Genomic DNA, 21,795 nt, shown 5'->3' on the forward strand with positions numbered 1-21,795 from the left:
GTTCTGAACAGTATTGATAAGGTAAACATGTGAAGAATATTTTCTTTCTGGGCGAATCCAGCACTGGAATGCATTGCTATGAAAGTACGGATGGTTCTTTTAGGACCGAGTCATACATCACAGAAGCAGATAGTTTGGTCCAACTCATCCATGCCAACCATAACCCCAAACTAAACTAACACAAACTAAACTAGTTCCATTTCCATGTTTTTCACTCATATCCTTCTAATCCTTTCCTATCCATGTATTTGTCCAAATGTCTTTACCACATCTACACCTACCACTTCCTCTGGGAATTAACTCCAATACGTACAAACTGCCATCAGTGTGAAAAGGTAAACCTTCAGGTGCCTTTTAAATCTTTCTGCTCTCATCTTAAAAATAGGCCCTATAGCTCTGAACTCCCTATCTCAGGGGATATTCACCTTACCTATACCCCTCATGATTTTATAAACTTCTATAAGGTCACCCCTCAACTTTCTACACTCCAGTGAAAAAGTCCCAGCCTATCCAGCCTCTCTTTATAACACATACCCTCCAGTCCCAACAACATCCTTGTAAATCTCCTTGTTTCAGAGAACACTCTGCCTCAGATGGTGGTGGAAGTGAAAACACTGAATAGTTCTAAGTCAGAAGTATAGTGATTCCCTTGCTTTACAAGAAGCTAAGATTATTGGTGGGTGAGTAGAAATATGGAATGTGAAACATAATCTGATTTTACTGATCTGCAGAGCAGGTAAGAAGGGCCTACTTCTGCTCCTACTCTTTACCTTTATGCATTTGTTTGTACATTTAAATATCTTTTTAAAGCCAACTGTTCTAATTACATAATAAATTGAAATTGTGCAAAGTTCTAAAATCTATGTGTCATTTACATAAAAAGGATTTGTTAAAGAAACACTGAAGTGTTCTATTTTCATTCATTTTAAAGAAATATCATAAATGAATAATTGTTGAAATGCGAATAAGCATTGAAACTGTTTCATCGAAGAAAAACAATAAGCAATCTGTTAACCTCATTCCACATCTCTTATCCATTCTACTAGTCACATATGCAAACAAATCTAAGAGATTTTTCAATTAACATTTTTCATTTATAAAATCCATCTCAACTCTGCTTAATGTCATGCTTAAGAGTGTTTTGCTATTACATTCCAGATAAAGATTCAGCTATTCTGACTTTTACTGATGTCAGACTATAAAAACATCATAATTTATTTTCACAGAATGTACTGGAAAAACTTAGCAGGTCTGTCAGTAAGAGTTATATTGAACACAGAATGTTTAGTTACTGTATCCTCAGATGCTGCCAAACAAGCTACATATTTGCCGATACTGCTGCATCTGCAGTATTTTCCTTTTGTTTCACAATTTATTTGCATCGTTCGGTTAAAATGCATAGGTCTATAATGCTCTACTTTCTCTCTTCCTCCTATCTTTAATAGGAGGGTTACATATGCTAACTTAGTCATAGAGTCATAGAGATGTACAGCATGGAAACAGACCCTTCAGTCCAACCCATCCATGCTGACCAGATAGCCCAATCCAATCTAGTCCCACCTGCCAGCACCGGCCCATACCCCTCCAAACCCTTCCTATTCATACACCCATCCAAATGCCTTTTAAATGTTGCAAATGTACCAGCCTCCACCCACTTCCTCTGGCAGCTCATTCCATACACGTACCACCCTCTGCATGAAAAAGTTGCCCCATAGGTCTCTTTTATACCTTTCCCCTCTCACCCTAAACCTATGCCCTGTAGTTGTGGACTCACCGACCCCAGAGAAAAGACTTTGTCTATTCACCCTATCCATGCCTCTCATAATTTTGTAAACCTCTATAAGGCCACCCCTCAGCCTCCGACGCTCCAGGCAAAACAGCCCCAGCCTGTTCAGCCTCTCCCCATAGCTCAAATCCTCCAACCTTGGCAACATCCTTGTAAATCTTTTCTGACCCCTTTGAAGTTTCACAACATCTTTCCAATAGGAAGGAGACCAGAACTGCAAGCAATATTCCAACAGTGGCCTAACCAATGTCCTATACAGTTGCAACATGACCTCCCAACTCCTGTACTGAATACTCTAACCAAAAGCATACCAAGTGCCACCTTCACTATCTTATCTACCTGCGACTCCACTTTCAAGGAGCTATGAACCTGTACTCCAAGGTCTCTTTGTTCAGCAACACTCCCTTGGACCTTGTGTAAGTCCTGCTAAGCTCTGGAAGTGTAAAACCAATACAACCACTATGTCTGCAGCTTTCTCTTTTCCTGAAATCTAAGTAGTCAGGTTCAAGGAAGTTATTGCCATTTGCTCCTATTAATTTCTGCAGTGTCATTTCTTCACTTATACTTATTTCTTTCGAGGTTTATCATTACGTCTGGAGCTTTTAATGTCGACTACAATTAAGCTGTTATGATCCCATCTGAAGCTACTATTGGACAAATCACATCTCAGAATGAAATCTGACCTAATGGATTTTTTTTGTTCTAGTCAAGCCGGTGATCACTGACTAAAATGGTTTCATGAAGATGATCTCATGAAGTCACAGAGTTTCTTCAACAACTGTACAGAAATGTATTATACAAGATGAAAACAAGATGAGTATCCTATAGATATAGGATAAATAGAAAAAAATTCTTAAAACACCCAGCAATCTATTCCCAACACCATCATGTTACAGTAATTCAATTCCCAGGAAATTAACTCTGTATATCAAATGTTTAACTTCAACATAACTGATTCTGTCCAGCTCTTTCCATTGAACAATGAAGCCTTCTTGCATGAATACTCACAAAACAGACAGCTTAGGCTTTCTCAGCTTTTAATAACCTGTAAATGTCTAAACAAACACTCCTGGTTTGAAAGTCCGACAAACTAAACTTTTCTACTGAAGTAACTGTGCTTTCCTGAACTGTCCTACACTCCTGTCTGGGAAATAAACTATGTTTGCTTCTGATACTGGATTAGTGGTGCTGGAAGAGCACAGCAGTTCAGGCAGCATCCAACGAGCAGCGAAATCAACGTTTCGGGCAAAAGCCCTTCATCAGGAATAAAAGCATTCCTTTTATTCCTGATGAAGGGCTTTTGCCCGAAACGTTGATTTCGCTGCTCGTTGGATGCTGCCTGAACTGCTGTGCTCTTCCAGCACCACTAATCCAGTATTTGATTTTCAGCATCTGCAGTCATTGTTTTTACCTATGTTTGCTTCTGATCAGAGTCACGGCTCTTCAAAACTCTTCTCAAAGCTTTCAATCTCTGGGTTTTCTAAGCTAATATCAGTCCTTTAGTATTTTGAACCAAAAACAAGCTGATGGCTTTCAATACTTACACTCCGCATTGTAAACCAGTTTCCATTAACGCTCCAAGATCCCTACTTTCTGACATATATTGGATTGGGTCACTGTTCTGGAAGAATTGTCTGACTTAGTTCTTTTAAAACTCTTAACAAAACTACTCCAAACGTAGCTCATACTTTAAAATCCAAATCTCTAAAATGTTATAAATGCATATGGGAATTACACATCTTTCGCCACAAAGTTAATATAAATGCAATTTTCTTATCTGCAAATATAGTATAACTTCTATCTCTGCCTTTTAAAGAGGCCCACATTTACCTTCACCAATCTTCAACATTAATCTCTACAATTAACTGCTAACCTTTTGTATACCGACAGGAGGAACAAACTGTGACATGAACTATTTCCATAAAGACAATACTAATTTTCTATCCTGATATAAGCAATATCCATTAAAATTTAAAATGAAAGAATGTTGCAAAAAATAAGGTTTGTTAATAGGAATTTTTGATTTATTTACAGATATATTTCCGTTCGTTCTGAAAAATGGCATGTAACACACTTACCTCAAGTCTATCAAAAGGATCAATACCTTGGTCAGATAAATTTTGAAACACAGAATCAAGGTTGGCAGTTGGAGTTTGCTGAAGGATCGTTTCTGAGGATTGACTTTGATCCGTAAAGTTAATCAGTTTTGTGTGCCATTCACATTTGAAGGCTAGACATATTGGCCAAATGAGAAGCCCAAGAAATTTAAGCATAATCGCAGAGATGAAATAGACTGATTAGTCTCGATCCTGTGGTCAAACAAGAAATTTAAAATATATTGAAATGCAGAAAGTGAATGACTCACAGCCATAATCTCTGCAAAGTGCACTGCGGAGGTTTGAAAAGTCACACAAATCAATCAATTTATTCAATAAATCGAACATTCTTTCAAATGCAAATACATCTATAAAGAAATAAAATGTTAAATGTTCACAACATATATTCAGTTCCTAAATAAATATTTTAAACATTAAAACTAATAATCTGTCTTTGTGTCAGTTTCAGTCAGTTATCACTTTTGCCACATGTTACTTGCTTACATCTTGCTGGCAGTTCCTTGCACTGTGTGAACTTGAATACTATTACGGCACATTTGCTGTTATGGTTTGATTTGTCTGATACTACAGCCTAATTTCACAACAATGATTTTCGTTCCACTTATGACAGGTTTCTGGGAGTTTTCATGGACAGAAATAATTTAATGAGCTGTTCTATCAATTTTTTTGACACCTAGAAGTCAGCCATTCTGAATACCTGGTTCTATAAATGATTGTGATACAGCAAGCTGGCAAAGGCGAATACCACAGCTGTCAGCAGGATGCTGCACGTTTGCTCACATTATCTTATTCTGGCAAACCAATACAAATTATACATTAATGCAATCCAAATCATTCCAGTCACATGAGACAGAAAGTTGGTCACCAAAGTGTCACCACAAGAAAGGCAGAGGTGTGACAGACAGCTGAATCTGACAGAAGTTGAATGAAAAACTGGAAACCAATTGCACTAAGAGATGCGGTAGACAGCAAAGATAGTTTGCAGTCATATAGGTGCATCAAATATGATGTGTTGTATCCATGGCCCTAGGGTCAAGAATATCAGTGTGACCAGACTGTATACTGAAGTGTAGGTCCACATCAGCAGCTACAACACCTTGAAGGCTGCGATCTTTGGTTTACTTCCAGAAAGAGAATAGAAAGAGGAAGGTAGAGTGGGTAAACATGTGGCAGGAGAGAAGGTGCAAGATGTAAGGCCCAAGATTCCAGAAATGTTGAGAGCAAATTTGAAAGTGATGTGGCCTCTACAGGCCAAACGAATTGCACCCAAATAGAGCTAGGACCAGTAGTCAGAATGTTGCAATGCAATAAATGCAGTAGTGAGCTACTTCAGAGGCAACAGCCTCACTGCACCTATCAGCAAGAAATCTCACCATATCAAGCTTCAATCAGCCATTTAAATGTTGACCAAAATTCTCACTGAATCACAAGCCTCAATAGTGAAATCGCATCCTGACAAAAGCTGTCAATCAGAGGAGAGCAATGCCTGGGAGCTAGGTACCCAAAACATTTAGGGATCAAAGAGAGGTCTGCTAATCTCCTTGCAAGTTGATTAAACAGGAATAGTTTAAACAAACTTTGAATCGTAGAATCCCTACATTGTGGAAACTGGCCATTTGGTCCAACAAGTCCACACCAACCCTCCAAAAAGTAACCCCCCTAGACCTATTCCCCTACCTTATTACTCTACATTTTCCCTAACTATGTACTGAACCTACGCATTCCTGAACATTATGGACAATTTAGCATGGTTAATTCACCTAATCTGCACATCTTTGTGACTGTGGGAGAAAACCAGAGTACCCAGAGGAAAACCCACGTAGACACGGGAAGAATGTGCAAACTCCACACAGACAGTTGCCCAAAGACTGGAATCGAACCCAGGTCCCTGGCACTGTGAGGCAGCAGTGCTAATCACTAAGTCACTGTGCCACCGGTGCTGAGTTATCAGAACCAGCAGAGTAAAACCAGACAGGAATATCTGAAGTGGAGGTGCCAGTGTTGGACTGGGATAGACAAACTTAAAAATCACACAACACCAGGTTATAGTCCAACAAATTTATTTGAAAGTGCAACTTTCGGAGCGCTGTTCCTTCATCAGGTAGCTAGTGGGGCAAGATCATAGGACACAGAATTTATAGTAAAAGATCAAAGTGTCATAAAACTGATGCAATGTATTGAACAAACCTAGATTGCTGTTAAGTCTTTAATCCCTTAGAATGGGGATGCAGGTTTTGATTCATTAATATGTAAATCCAAAAATTTTTTCAAGTCACAGTCTTGAGATAATATAAGGTTTTATAAATTGTGACATCTCAGTTCAGACAATGCACTAAAGGTGTGAGGTTAGAGTCTGTCTGTATCCCAACTTTGAGTCTGACCTGTTTTATTTCCAAAGTAGGAATTTATAAAATGTCACATGGACTGACTGCCTACACTTGATGTGCTTTTTGAACAAAACAGAATGTATCTGCAAATGCAGATTTACCCTTTACATGTGCGTGGGAGAGGGTGAGCGTTTGTGATTGCGTGCATGTGTGGGGGAGAGAGGGAAAGAGTGCGTATGTGTGTGCACACGTGCATGTATGTGTGCATGCCTGAGTGTGAGCACGCGCACTTGACAGAGTGGAGAGCACACAATCTGTAGACAATCCGTCCATTTCTACTTTAGAAATAAAACCAGTCTGATTCAAACTTGAGATACAGACTCTAACCTCACACCCTTAATGCATTGTCTGAGCTGAGATGTCACCAGAGGAGATTCAAGTTCTCAGCCGACTGCTCAATTTCTGCCCCACCAACAAAATGGACCCCATTGGTCTTGTGGCAGACACAGAGGAATTCATCAAATGAATGAGACTCTGGGAATTCTTCCAATGTGTCAGCAGTGAGCCCAATGAGACAACGGATGAACTGGAACATTCATCAGAGAGATCCATAGCAGAGCGACCAAAGAAACAGTTGATTTGGACCCCTCCGGAGTGCCACTACCCTGGGCTTGACACGTATGCTCAAACTGTCAGGAAATATGTAAATGTCAGATGCATCAGTCGCACTCACAAGGTGGAGCAAAATGTCACCTGATCATAACGCAATTACAACATTGTTACCAAATTAACAGACAAAGGAGGAGCTGCATTATTGTGAATAGAACAGACTACTGCGAGTTAAGTGTGCAGAAAACTGAATTACCAGGAACACCAAAGGTAACCAAAGAACACACAAGTGAACGAAACAGATTGATTAAGACTTTTGATCCAGTCCTTCAGAGTACCCTACGCACTCTCATCCCATGTACTTCTCACGTAGGAGACTTCTACTGCCTTCCAAAGATCCACAAAACCAACACACCTGGACGTCCCATCATATCAGGCAATGAGACCCTGTGTGAGAACCTCTCTGACTATGTTGAGGGCAGCAGATTTCCTACAGAAACTCAGCACCCAGAGAACAGTCAAACATTCCTTGTCACAATGGATATTTCGGCACTCTACACCAACATCCCCCATGACAATTGCATTGCTGCAACAGCCTCAGTACTCAACACCAATAACTGCCAATCTCCTGGCACCATCCTACAACTCATTTGCTTCATCCTCAACCATAACGTTTTCACCTTTGACAATCAGTTCTTTATCCAGACACAGGGAACAGCCATGGGGACCAAATTTGCATCCCACTATGCCAACATTTTCATGCATAAATTCGCACAAGACTTCTTTGCTGCACAGGACCTCCAACCAACACTATATACCAGATACACTGACGACATTTTCTTCCTCTGGAGCCATGGCGAGGAGTTACTGAAACAAGTACACAATGATATCAACAAGTTTCGTCCCACCATCAGATTTACCACGGACTAATCTTTAGAATCAGTCTCATTCTTGGGCAGACATCTCCATCAAGGATGGGCACCTCAATACCTCAATTCACCACAAGGTCATGAAAAACCTCATGACGCTACACTTCTCTGCTTCAGCCATCCCCTATAGACAAGCCCTGCGCATATAAAGGATCTGTTCAGATGAAGAGGAACACGATGGAAACACGTAATGCCAACTATTGCAAGATGTGTCAGAGTGTCAACGTGGATAGTACTATTACATCTGGGGATACTACCCACCACATGCGCAGCAGGTACTCATGTGACTTTTTCTATCACATACAATGCAGGTAAGGATGCCCCGAGGCATGCAGTACTGGCGAGACCAAGCAGACGCTACGACAACAGATGAATGGACACTGCGCAATAATCGCCAGAAAGAGATGTTCCCTCCCAGTCGGGGAACACTTCAGCAGTCGAGGACATTCAGCCTCTTCGGGTGAACATCCTCCAAGGTGAACTTCGGATATGCAACAATGCAGAGTCACCGAGCAGAGGCTGATAGCAAAGTTTGGTACACAAGAGGATGGTCTCAACCGGCCTTTGGGCTCATGTCACAGCACAGGTGACCCCACTATACACGCATACTCTTACACACGATCACACTCACACATACTCCCTCTCAGACACATACACATACACACACACACACCCACCCACATTCACACGCACACCCTCTCACAAGCATATAGTCCATCACACTCGCACACACACTCTCTCCTCTCACATCCACACACATATGAGTCTATGGGGTGAATTTGCGTTTGCATTTGCTGATACATCCTATTTTCTGGGATTTACAAATTAGTAAATCAAACCCTGCATTCCCATTCGAAGGGATTAAAGACTAACAACAACCTAAGTTTGTTCAATACATTGCATCAGTCTTATGACACGTTGATCTTTTACTATAAATTCTGTTTCCTATGATCCTGCCCCACTAGCTACCTGTTGAAGTAGCAGTGCTCCGAAAGCTTGCACTTCCAAATAAACTTGTTGGACTATAACCTAGTGTTGTGTGATTTTTAACAGAAATATTGAGACAGACAGATGGCACTAGAGAATTGGGGCTGATGTCGTGGACATACACCCCCAGTGCTGTTCGGTTAAGAGTTCAAGGCTTGGCCCATTAGCAGTGAAGAAAAAAAACTTGGCTGATAGAATATGGGAAAACGTGAGGTTATATGTTTTAGAAGTAAGAATAACAGAGCTGAATACTATTTAAATGGAGAAAGACTGCAGAACACTGCAGCATTGAATGATTTGTCCTCCTCATACATGAACTACAAAAAGCTAGCACACAACTTTAGCAGATAATAAATTTCAAACATTTCTTTCAATAAATGTTGGCCTTTATTTCAAAGGGAATGGAGTATATAAAAAAACATACTAAAACAAAGTTAAAAATCACATGACACCAGGTTATAGTCCAACAGGTTTAATTGGAAGCACTTCTCCTTCATCAGGTGGTTGTGGAGTACACAACTGTGAGACACAGAATTTATAGCAAAAGTTGAGTGTGTTTTGCTATAAATTATGTGTCTTAGAATTGTGTGCTCCACAACCATCTGATGATGGAGCAGCGCCCTGAAAGCTAGTGCTCCCAATTATATCTGTTGGACTATAAACTGGTGTTGTGTGATTTTTAACATTGTACAGCCCAGTCTAACACTGGCATCTCCAAATCATACTAAAACAAATCAGACAACACCTACAATATTGCTAACAGCTCTGGTCCCATTATTTAATATACTGGCATTGGAGACAGTCCTGAAAAGATTCACTTTTTTGTTTGCTGGGTATGGAGGGATTTTCATTTGAGGAGAAACCAAATAGGATATTGGAGTTAAGAAGAATGACAAATTATTGGAAAATCAAGGTTCAAATAGGGTTTTACAGGGGCGATACAAAAGTCTGTTTCCCCATGTGGAAGAATCTAAATTCAGACAACATAATCTCAGAGTAAGAGTTTGGCCACTTAGGAGGAAGTGAGGACTGTAGATGCTGAAGAGTCGGAGTTGATAAAGCATGGCATTGGATAAAGCACAGCAGGAGAAAGTGAGGACTGCAGATGCTGGAGATCAGAGCTGAAAAATGTGTTGCTGGAAAAGCGCAGCATCCAAGGAGTAGGAGAATCAACATTTCGGGCATAAGCCCTTCTTCAGGAATGAGGAGGGTGTGCCAAGCAAGCTAAGATAAAAGGTAGGGAGGAGGGACTTGGGGAAGGGGCGTTGGGAATACGATAGATGGAAGGAGGTTAAGGTGAGGGTGATAGGTCGGAGAGAGGGTGGGGACGGAGGGGTCAGGAAGAAGATTGCAGGTCAAGAAGGTGGTGTCCGAGGGTTGGGACTGAGATAAGGTGGGGAGAGGGGAAATGAGGAAACTGGAGAAATCTGCATTCATCCCTTGTGGTTAGAGGGTTCCTAGGCGGAAGATGAGGCGCTCTTCCTCCAGGCATCGTGTTTCCATAGTCTGGCGTTGGAGGCGGCCAAGGACCTGCATGGCCTTGGCGGAGTGGGAGGGGGAGTTAAAGTGTTCAGCCACAGGGCGGTAGGGTTGGTTGGTGCGGGTGTCCCAGAGGTGTTCTCTGAAACGTTCCGCAAGTAGGCGGCCTGTCTCCCCAATGTAGAGGAGGCCACATCGTGTGCAGTGGATGCAGTAAATATGTGTGGAGGTGCAAGTGAATTTGTGACGGATATGGAAGGATCCCTTGGGGCCTTGGAGGGAAGTGAGGGGGGAGGTGTAGGCGCAAGTTTTGCATTTTTTGCAGTTGCAGGGGAAGGTGCTGGGAGTGGAGGTTGTGTTGGTGGGGGGTGTGGAGCTGACGAGGGAGTGGTCTTTCCGGAACGCTAATAGGGGAGGAGAGGGAAATATATCCTTGGTGGTGTGGTCTGTTTGGAGGTGGCGGAAATGATGAAGGATGATACGATGTATCTGGAGGTTGGTGGGGTGGTAGGTGAGGACCAGTGGGGTTCTGTCCTGGTGGCGATTGGAGGTGCGGGGTTCAAGGGCGGAGGAGCGGGAAGTGGAGGAGATTAGATTAGATTAGATTATTTACAATGTGGAAACAGGCCCTTCAGCCCAACAAGTCCACACCGCCCCGCCGAAGCGCAACCCACCCATACCCCTACATCTACCCCTTACCTACACTATGGGCAATTTAGGATGGCCAATTCACCTGACCCGCATATCTTTGGACTGTGGGAGGAAACCGGAGCACCCGGAGGAAACCCACGCAGACACGGGGAGAACGTGCAAACTCCACACAGTCAGTTGCCTGAGGCGGGAATTGAACCCGGGTCTCTGGTGCTGTGAGGCAGCAGTGCTAACCACTGTGCCACCGTGCCGCCCTGATGCGGTGGAGAGCATCGTCAACCACGTCTGAGGGGAAATTGCTGTCTTTGAAAAAGGAGGCCACCGAGGTTGTTTGGTATTGAAATTGGTCCTCCTGGGAGCAGATGCGGCGAAGGCGAAGGAATTGGGAATATGGGATGGCGTTTTTACAGGGAGCAGGGTGGTAGAAGGTGTAATCTAGGTAGCTGTGGGAGTCAGTCGGTTTATAGTAAATGTCCATGTTGAGTCGGTCGCCCAAGATAGAAATAGAGAGGTCTAGGAAGGGGAGGGAGGAATCTGAGACAGTCCAGGTAAATTTGAGGTCAGGGTGGAAGGTGTTAGTAAAGTGGATGAACTGTTCAACCTCCTCGTGGGAGTACGAGGTAGTGCCGATACAGTCATCGACGTAGCTGAGGAAAAGGTGGGGGGTGGTGCCAGTGTAGCTGCGGAAGATGGTCTGTTCCACATATCCGACGAAGAGGCAGGCATAGCTGGGGCCCATGCGGGTGCCCATGGCTACTCCTTTGGTTTGGAGAAAGTGGGAGGATTGGAAAGAGAAAGTGTTCAGAGTGAGGGCCAGTTCAGTCAGTCGAAGGAGGGTGTCAGTGGAAGGGTACTGGTTGGTATGGCGGGAAAGGAAGAAGCGGAGGGCATTCAGTCCTTCGTGATGGGGGATGGAGGTGTATAGGGACTGGATGTCCATGGTGAAGATAAGGCGTTGGGGCCAGGGAAGCGAAAAAATCATGGAGGAGGTGGAGGGCGTGGATGGTGTCCCGAACGTAGGTGGGGAGTTCTTGGGCTAAGGGGGACAGGACCGTGTTGAGGTGTGCAGAGATGAGTTCAGTGTGGCAGGAGCAGGCTGAGACAATGGGTCGGACGGGGCAGTCAGGTTTGTGGATTTTGGGCAGAAGGTATCCTCATAGTCCCACAACCCCGCACCGCCCGTTTCTACCTCCTGCCCAAAATCCACAAACCTGACTGCCCCAGCCGACCCATTGTCTCAGCCTGCTCAGTCCCTCCTCCCTACCTTTTATCTTAGCCTGCTTGGCACACCTTCCTCATTCCTGAAGAAGTGCTTATGCCCAAAACGTCGATTCCTCTGCTCCTTGGATGCTGCCTGACCTGCTGCGCTTTTCCAGCAACACATTTTAAAGCACAGCAGGTCAGGCAACATCCGAGAAGCATGAAAGTTGACGTTTCAGGCACGACGTCTTCAGGATTGGAGTGGGGGAAGGGGGCTGAGAGATAAATAGGTTAGATGGGTAGGGCTCAGGGAAAGGTAGGAGGCAATGGTGATAGGTCAGTGGGAACTGTGGAGCAGATACATGGGAAGGAAGATGGATAGATGGGTCAGATCAACAGTCCAGTTGTTAGGGGTTGGGGGGGGGGAGGGAATACAGCTTTGGAAACTGGTGAATCCAATGTTCATGCCGTGTGGTTGTGGGCTCCCGAGGAGAAACTTTTTTCCCTTTGAGGAGAAAGAATCTGTGGCATTATTTAGAACTGTATTGGTTGGGTTGATTCAAGGCTGACAGAAAAAAAAAGTTGATCAGTAAGGGAATCACGATCAAGAGCTTTTGCCCGAAACGTCGATTTTCCAGCTCCTCGGATGCTGCCTGACCTGCTGTGCTTTTCCAGCACCACTCTGATCTAAACAAGGGTATCAATGGGTATGGGGGAAAAAGATAGGAAAGTAGAGTTGAGCGCTATCAGTTTATCCATGATTCCATCCAATGGCAGGCTAACTCGATGGGCTGAGTGGCCAACTTCTGCCCCTACGTCTTATGGCATGAATGTAAAGCGTCAACGCGTGATGCTACTCCAGTGAGCGGAGTCGTGCAGCGGTCGTCGTGAGTAGCTCCAGCTAGAACTTTTACAGACCTTCGCTCTGTGGAGACGGATACATCAGAATTTCTTTTAAAATCTAAAGACAACCTTACCTGCGCCATACCGTAATCGTTCACCCACCCGCCACGACATCAACCGCCACCTCCTCGCGCACCTGGTACGTGAGCAACGGCCCACGGCCTCTGCGCATGCGTACGGCCTGCACGCGCGCCCTCTCTTTCCCGCCACGACATCAACCGCCACCTCCTCGCGCACCTGGTACGTGAGCAACGGCCCACGGCCTCTGAGCATGCGTACGGCCTGCACGCGCTCCCTTTCTTTCCCGCCACCAGGTTCGCGCTGATTTCTGTGGTGGTGGTGGAAGCACGATGAAGCTGCTGTTTGGTCTGTGTGGTGTTTTTTAAAAAAAATACTCTATATCCTAGTTGTTTTAATTGTAAGAATGTTATACCAGGCCTAAGTTGCAGTAACGTCTCGTTCTAAGATGGGAAAACGTCTCATGAAATCCCACTGTAGGGAAACAGACTATTCGGCCCATCAAGTCGTCCTCCAAAGTGCATCCCAACCACACCCCCCACCGTGTTCCTGTAACCTTGCATTTCCCATGGCTAACCTACCCAGCCTACAAGTCCCCGGACACAATGGGCAGCGTAGCATGGCCAGTCCATCTAACTTGCCCATCTCTGGACAGTGGGAGGAAACCGCAGCAACGAGAGGAAGCCCACAGAGATATAGGGAGAGTGTGGAAACTCAACACAGACAGTCGCCCGAGGGTGGAATCAAACCTGTGCTCCTGACACTGAGGTAACGGTGTTAACATCTAAGCCACTGTGCTGGAGGAAGCTTTTTTAAAAGACTTGCATTTATGTAGTGTCTTAAAGTGGGTGAACTGGCAGCGTGGGTTGATACCTGGGTCTTCCATGTTGTGGCTATTACGGAGACATGGATAGAGCAGGGACACGAATGACTGTTGCGGGTTCCGGGATTCAGATGTTTCAGTAAGAACGAAGATGGTAAAAGAGGGGGAGGTGTGGCATTGTTGGCCAAGGACAGTATTACAGTTGCAGAAAGGAAGTTTGGGGTCTCGTCAACTGAGGTAGTATGGGCTGAGGTTAGAAACAGGAAAGGAGAGGCCACCATGCTGGGAGTTTTCTATAGGCCTCCAAATAGTCCCAGAGATGTAGAGGAAAGGAGAGCAAAGATGATTCTCGATAGGAGTGAGAGAGGCAGGGTAGTTGTCATGGGGCACTTCAACTATCCAAATATTGACTGGGATCACTACAGTTTTTGTCGGTTTTTGTCCAGTGTGTGCAGGACTTCCTGACACAGTATGTAAACAGGCCTACAAGAGGCGAAGCCACTTTAGATTTAGTATTGGGTAATAAGCCCAGCCAGGTGTTAGATTTGGAAGTAGGTGAGCACTTTGGAGACAGCGATCACAATTCTGTCAGGTTTACTTTAGTGATGAAAAGGGATAGGTGTACTCCACCGAGCAAGAGTTTACAGCTGGGGGAAGGGAAATTACGACGCAATTAGAAAAGATTTAGGAAGCATAGAATGGGGAAGGAAACTGCAGGGGATGAGCACATTAAAAATGTGGAGCTTATTCAAGGAAAAACTCCTGTGTGTCCTAGATAAGTATGTACCTGTCAGGCAGGGAGGAAGATATGGAACGCATGAGCCATGTTTTACTAAGGAAGTGGAATCCCTGGTCAAGAAGAAGAAGAAGAAGAAGAAGAAGGCTTATGTTAGGACAAAATATGAAAACTCAGTTAGGGCACTTGAGGGTTACAAGGAAGTCAGGAAAGACCTAAAAAGAGAGCTCAGAAGGCCCAGGAGGAGACATGAGAAGTTGTTGGCGGATAGGATCAGGGTTAACCCTAAGGCTTTCCATAGGTATGTCAGGAATAAAAGAATGACTAGAGTTAAATTAGGGCCAATCAAGGATAACAGTGGGAAGTTGTGTGTGGAGTCAGAGGAGTTAGGGGAAGCACTAAATAAATATTTTTTGACAGTGTTCACTGTAAAAAATAAAAATGTTGGTGAGGAAGATACAGAGATACTTGCATGTAGACTAGAAGAGATTGAGGTTCACAAGGAAGAGGTATTAGAAATACTGCAGAGTATGAAAATAGACAAGTTCCCTGGGCCGGATGGGATCTATCCTAGAATCCTCTAGGAGGCAAGGGAAGAGATTGCCGAGCCTTTGGCATTGATCTTCAACTCATCATTGTCTACAGGAATAGTGCCTGAGGACTGGAGGATAGCAAATGTGGTTCCCTTGCTCAAAAAGGGTAGGAGAGACAACCCTGGTAATTACAGACCAGTGTGTCTCACTTCAGTTGTTGATAAAGTGTGGGAAAAGGTTATAAAAGATAGGATTTATAACCATCTAGAAGAGAATAATCTGATCCGGGACAGTCAGCACGCTTTCGTGAAGGGTTGGTCGTGCCTAACGAATCTTATTGACTTTTTTGACAAAGTGACCAAACAGGTAGATGAGAGTAAACCGGTTGATGTCGTGAATATGGATTTCAGCAAGGTGTTCGATAAGGTTCCCCACAGTAGGCTATTATACAAAATGCGGAGGAATGGGATTGTGGGAGACATAGCAGTTTGGATCAGTAATTGGCTTGCTGAAAGAAAACAGGGTTTTAGTTGATGGAACATGTTTATCTTGGTGTCCAGTTACTAGCGGCGTACGCAAGGGTCGGTATTGGGTCCACTGCTGTTCGTCATTTTTATAAATGACCTGGATGAGGGCTTAGAAGGGTGGGTGAGTAAATTTGCGGATGACACTAAGGTCGCTGGAGTTGTGGATTGTGACGAAGGATGTAGTAGGTTGCAGAGAGACATAGATAGGATGCAGAGCTGGGCTGAGAGGTGGCAAATGGAGTTTAATGTGGACAAGTGTGAGGTGATACACTTTGGACGGAGTAATCGGAATGCAAAGTACTGGACTAATGGTAGGATTCTTGGGAGTGCAGATGAGCAGAGAGATCTCAGTGTCCATGTACACAGATACCTGAAAGTTGCCACCCAGATTGACAGGGTTGTTAAGAAGGAGAAAGTGAGGACTGCAGATGCTGGAGATCAGAGCTGAGAAATGTGTTGCTGGAAAAGCGCAGCAGGTCAGGCAGCATCCAAGGAGCAGGAGAATTGACGTTTCGGGCATAAGCCCTTCTTATTTTGTTGGTCTGAACGTAGTCCGGAGTCCATGCCGGGTCAGTTGGTTCCGTAGACAGGTGCTGAGGAAGGAGATGTGGCTGTGGTAGCGAGTCTGTTTGAGGACGTGGCTGAAGAGCTTCAGGGCAGAGGAGATGACCTTGGGGGTGCAGTGAGAGAGGGACTCACTGAAATCTTTGTAGAGGGAGGAAGAGAGCTTCTTCAAGGAAGGCATCCTTGCAAGAGAATTTGCAGTAGGTTAAAATCAACTAGGAGAAAGTGAGGACTGCAGATGCTGGAGATCAGAGCTGAAGAATGTGTTGCTGGGGAAGCGTGGCGGGTCTGGCGGCATCCGGGGAGCGGGGGAGTCGACGTTTCGGGCGTAGGCCCTTCTTATTTTTTAAATGGGAGGGCTTGTGTCCGGGGCGTCGGTTCTCCTGTTCCTTGGGTGCTGCCTGGCCTGCTGCGCTTTTCCAGCAACACATTTTTCAAGGTTGTTAAGAAGGCATACAGTGTTTTGGCCTTTACTAATAGAGAGATTGAGTTCTGGAACCAGGAGGTTATGCTGCAGCTGTACAAAGCTCTGGTACAGCCATACTTAGAGTATTGTGTACAGTTCTGGTCACCGCATTATAAGAAGGATGTGGAAGCTTTGGAAAGGGTGCATAGGAGCATGTTGCCTGGTATGGAAGGAATATCTTACGAGGAAAGGCAGAGAGCCTTGAGGCTGTTTTCATTAGAGAGAAGAAGGTTGAGAGGTGACTTAATAGAGACATACAAGATAATCAGAGGATTAGATAGGGTGGACAGGGAGAGCCTTTTTCCAAGTATGGGGACGGCAAACGCGAGGGGACACAATTTTAAAGTGAGGGGAGATAGGTATAAGACAGTTGTAGAGGTAGTTTCTTTACTCAGAGAGTAGTAAGGATATGGAATGCTTTGCCAGCAACGGTAGTAAATTCGCCAAGTTTAAGTGCGTTTAAGTCGTCATTGGACTTGCAAATGGACGTACATGGAATAGTGTAGGTGGGATGGGCTTCAGATTAGTATGACAGGGCGGTGCAACATCGAGGGCCGAAGGGCCTATACTGCGCTGTAATGTTCTATGTTTGACCACGCCACTGACCAATTACTTAAGGGAAGATCACCCAGTGCTTGAGCAGTCCCCTAGCTCTTCTGGCACCCAGTTATCGTATTATTGCTAACTGCTTGCATCTTGTTTTTATTCACCTGCATACTGGCATGTAAACATTGTCACACGTATAATTAGCTTCCAACCATTGGACAACACAAAGTCAATGAGTAATACAGCATGGGAACAGGCCCTTCGGCCCAAACTGCTTCATGCTGATCACGTTGCACACTCAGCCAATTCCAATTACCCGCATTTGGTCTGTATCCCTCTAAACCCTTCCCATCCATGTACCTCTCTGACTGTTTTTTTTAAAATGCTGCTGTTGTACCTGCCCCAACTTTCTCTGGCAGCCCAGTCCATGTATGCACCATTGTCAGTGTGAAGACGTTGCCCCTCAGGTCCTTCTTAAATCTTTCCCCTCTCACCTTAAACCTATGTCCTCTAGTTTTCAATTCCCCATCTCTGGGGAAAATTAGACTATCTGCATTCATCCTATCTATTCCCCTCATGATTTTATACACCTCAGTAAGGTAACCCTTCATTCTCCTATGTTCCAAGGAATAAAGTCCTATCCTGGCCAAGTTCTCCCTCTACCTCAGGCCTACTAGTCCTAGCAACATCCTCGTAAATCTTCTTTGCACTCTTTCCAGTTACTATATCTTTCCTATGACAGGGTGACCAAAACTATACACTATACCCCAAGTGTGGACTCACCAATGACTTACACAACTATAACATGACGTCCCAAATTCTATACTTGATTCCTTGTCTGATGAAAGCCAGAATGCTAAATGTCTTCTTCACCACCTTGTCTACCTGTGATGCTGCTTTCAATGAACTTTGTATTTGTACTCCTAGCTCCCGCTGTTCCACAATACTCCTCAGGACCTTACCATTTACTGTATAAGTCTTACCTTGGTTTGACTTTCCAAAATGCAACACCTCACATTTATCTGTGTTGAATCGCATTTGCCAATCCTCAGCCCACTTCCCCATCTGAGCATGATCCCTCTGATAACCTTCTTCGCAATCAACGATACCTCCTAGTTTTGTGTCATCCGCAAACTCATGAATCGCGCCTTGCACATTCACATCTAGATCATTTATGTAAATACCAATAGTCCCAGCACCTACACCTGTGGCACACCACTAGTCACACGCCTCCAGTCCTAGAAACAACCTTCAACCATCACCCTCTGCTTCCTACCATTGACCCAATTTCAAATCCAGTTAGCTAGCTCTCCCTGCATCCCATGCAACCTAACCTTGATGACTGGCTTGCTGTGCAGGACCTTGTCAAAGGCCTCATCTATCCCTTTGGTTACCTCTTCAAAAAACTCTGGAAGATTTGTCAGACATGACTTCCCGCCGTGCACAAATCCATGTTGACTATCCCCAAGCAGACTATCCAAATGTTAGTTGATCCTGTCCCTCAGTATCCTCTCCAACAATTTGTCTACCACTGATGTCAGGCTGACTGGCCTGTAGTTCCCTGGCTTGTCTTTGCTACCTTTTTTAAACAATGGAACAACATTAGCCACCCTCCAGACTTCTGGAACTTCACCAGTGGCTAACATTGAAACAAAAATCTCTGTAAAGTCCTCTACAGTTCCTTGCCTAGCCTCCCACAATGTCTGAGGTTGGACTTGATCAGGCCCAGGGGATTTATCCACTTCACTGCACTTTAAGGTGACAAACATCTCCTTTCTGGTAATATGTGTGCATTTCAAAACATCCCCTCTTTTTTTCCCTTCTTTCCTTAGCATCCATGATTCTCTCCTCAGTAAACACCGAGGAGAAATATTCATTAAAAAATTTCCCCCATCTCCTGCAGCTCCACACATAAACGGGCATGCTAATCTTTAAGGGGGCCTATTCACTCCCTCACCACCCTTTTATGCTTAATATCGCTATAGAACCTCTTGGGATTATCTTTAATCATCTGCCAGATCCATCTCACACCCTCTTTTGATTTCCCATTTTAAGTGTGCTCCTACACTTTTTATGGTCCCCTCGGGATTCACTTGAGCTCGTGAGCTTAAACCCAATGTATGCTGCCTTCTTTTTCCTGACCAGAGCCTCAATATCCCTCATCAGCCAAGGATCCCTAAAGCTGACAAATTTTCCCTTCACCCTAACAGGGACATACTGATCCCCGGACTCTTGATATCACACTTTTAAAAGCCTCCCATTTGCTAGTCGTTCCTTTTCCTTCAAACAGACTCCACTCGATCCTGCCTAATTGGCCCTGCTCCAGTTTAGCACCTTAATGATATGGACCTGTCCCTATCTTTTTCCATAGTTATTTTAAAACTATAGGAGAGTGATGGTCACTGGACCCAAAATGCTTTTTGATTTGACACTTCAGACACTTGCCTGAAATTAGTTCCGAAGAGGAGGTCCTGTGTTGCACCCTTCTGGGTACGGCCCTCTCCATAGTGATTTAGGAAACTTTCTTGGGCATGTTGAACAAATTCCACCCCAACTGGGCCTTTTACACTCTGGGTGGCCCAGTCAATACAGGAGAAATTAAAATCTTCAACCAATACAACTAATATTCCTACAGGTATCTGCAATTTCTCTACAAATCTGCTCCTCTAGTATCTGCTGGTTATTTGGGGTTCTATAATACAGTCCTAACAGAGTGACCATCCCCTTCTTGTTTCTAAGTTCTAACCATATGGCCTCATTTGATGACACCTTAAGAATATTCTCTCTAAGCACTGTTGTTATGTCCTCCCTTATCAAAAGGGCAGCGCCCCCTCCTCAATTACTTGTCCTTCTCTCCCGCCTGTAGCTTCTGTATCCTGGAACACTGAGCTGCCAGTCCTGTCCTTCTTTCAGCCATGTTTCTGTTATGGCTATAATATCCCAGTCCCCAGAGCCAATCCCTGCTCTGAGCTCGTCTGCCTAACCCGTCAGGCCTTGTGCATTGAAATAATTGCACTTAAACCAGAAGTCTTTTCCTTCCCTTTGCTGTGCCCCAGGCTATCCTGAGTAGTAAACTTGTTCTTGATGGCTAGTGTATTTTCCCTTGACTTCTCAAAGGCCCCTCTCTTATTCAGAGTCCCAACCGGCCAAAACTGGTTTAAACCCTCTGGGGTAACACTCCTCGCAAGGATATTGGTCCCCCTCCAGTTCAGGTGCAACCTGTCTCTCTTGTGGAGGTCACCTCTACCCCAGAAGAGGTTCCAATGAGACAAGAAGACCCTGCCCCCCCCCCCCCCACACCAGCTCCTCAGCCACACTTTCATCTGGGCTATCAATCTATTTCTATCCTCACAAGCACGTGGCACTGGGAGTAATTCCAGAGATCACTACCCTTAAGATCCTGCTTTTGAACTCCTTACCTGACTCCCTCAACTCATTTCACAGGACCCCCTCCCTTCGTCTATCTATGTCATGTGCACAATGACCTCTGACTGTTCACCCACCCCCTTCAAAATGTTCTGCGAGCGCTCAGAGACATCCTTGACTCTGGCACCCAGGAGGCAACGCACCATCCTCGGGTCTCTTCTGAGGCCACGGAATCTCCTGCCTGTCCCCCTCACAATTGTCTCTCCTATCACTATTGCTCTGCCTGACTGCACGCTTTCCCTCAGAGCCGGTCACAGTGCTGCTGACCTGACTGCTGTTGCTAGCTCCTGAAAGGTTACCCCCCACCCACCCACATATACACTCTTTCTCACAGACACTCACAAACTCCCACCGCAGACACATACACACCCACTAAAACCCACATGAACACATACACATATACGTTTGTGGGGTGAATTTGTCGTTGCAGAGTTACATTGCACTTTGGTCAAAAACTGCATGAATCCATGTAAGACTCTGTTCACTCACCTTTTAGATTAGATTCAGTCTAAACATTATGGCACAGACAGGGAACACAGGGGGCTAACACCTTCAATATCTCAACATCTTATCTGCGCTGACACCAATAGTTAGAATTAACCTGAGAATGTCACTTCTAAAAAAATTGTTTTGTGATTTACATATGAAAGAAGTGAAACGATCATGGTTATTATAACAGAAGAGAGACTTAACAAAGAATCAAGATATTTTTCAATGTATAATTTCAGTTACATCACACTGTAAACTTGTGCTATAAATTCTATGTCTTAGAGTTGTGCACTCCACAACCACCTGATGAAGGAGCAGCGCTCCAAAAACTAATGCTTCCAATTAAACCTGTTGGACTATAACCTTGTGTTGTGTGATTTGTAACTTTGTACACCCAAATCCAACACCGGCATCTCCAAACAATGATTTTGTGGACCTCTGTCAGGTCCCCCCTCGGCCTCCGACGCTCTGGGGAGCAGCCCCAGCCTGTTCAGCGTTTCCTTGCGGCTCAGATCCTCCAACCCTGGCAACATCCTTGTAAATCTTTTCTGAACTCTTTCAAGTTTCAGAACATCCTTCCAATAGGAAGGAGACCAGAATCCCACTCTATTTCCAACAGTGGCCTAACCAATGTCGTCTACAGCTGCTAAATGATCTCCCAACTCCTGTACTCAATAGT

This window comes from Chiloscyllium punctatum, chromosome 29 (assembly GCF_047496795.1).
Source record: "Chiloscyllium punctatum isolate Juve2018m chromosome 29, sChiPun1.3, whole genome shotgun sequence".
NCBI classification, from domain to species: domain Eukaryota; kingdom Metazoa; phylum Chordata; class Chondrichthyes; order Orectolobiformes; family Hemiscylliidae; genus Chiloscyllium; species Chiloscyllium punctatum.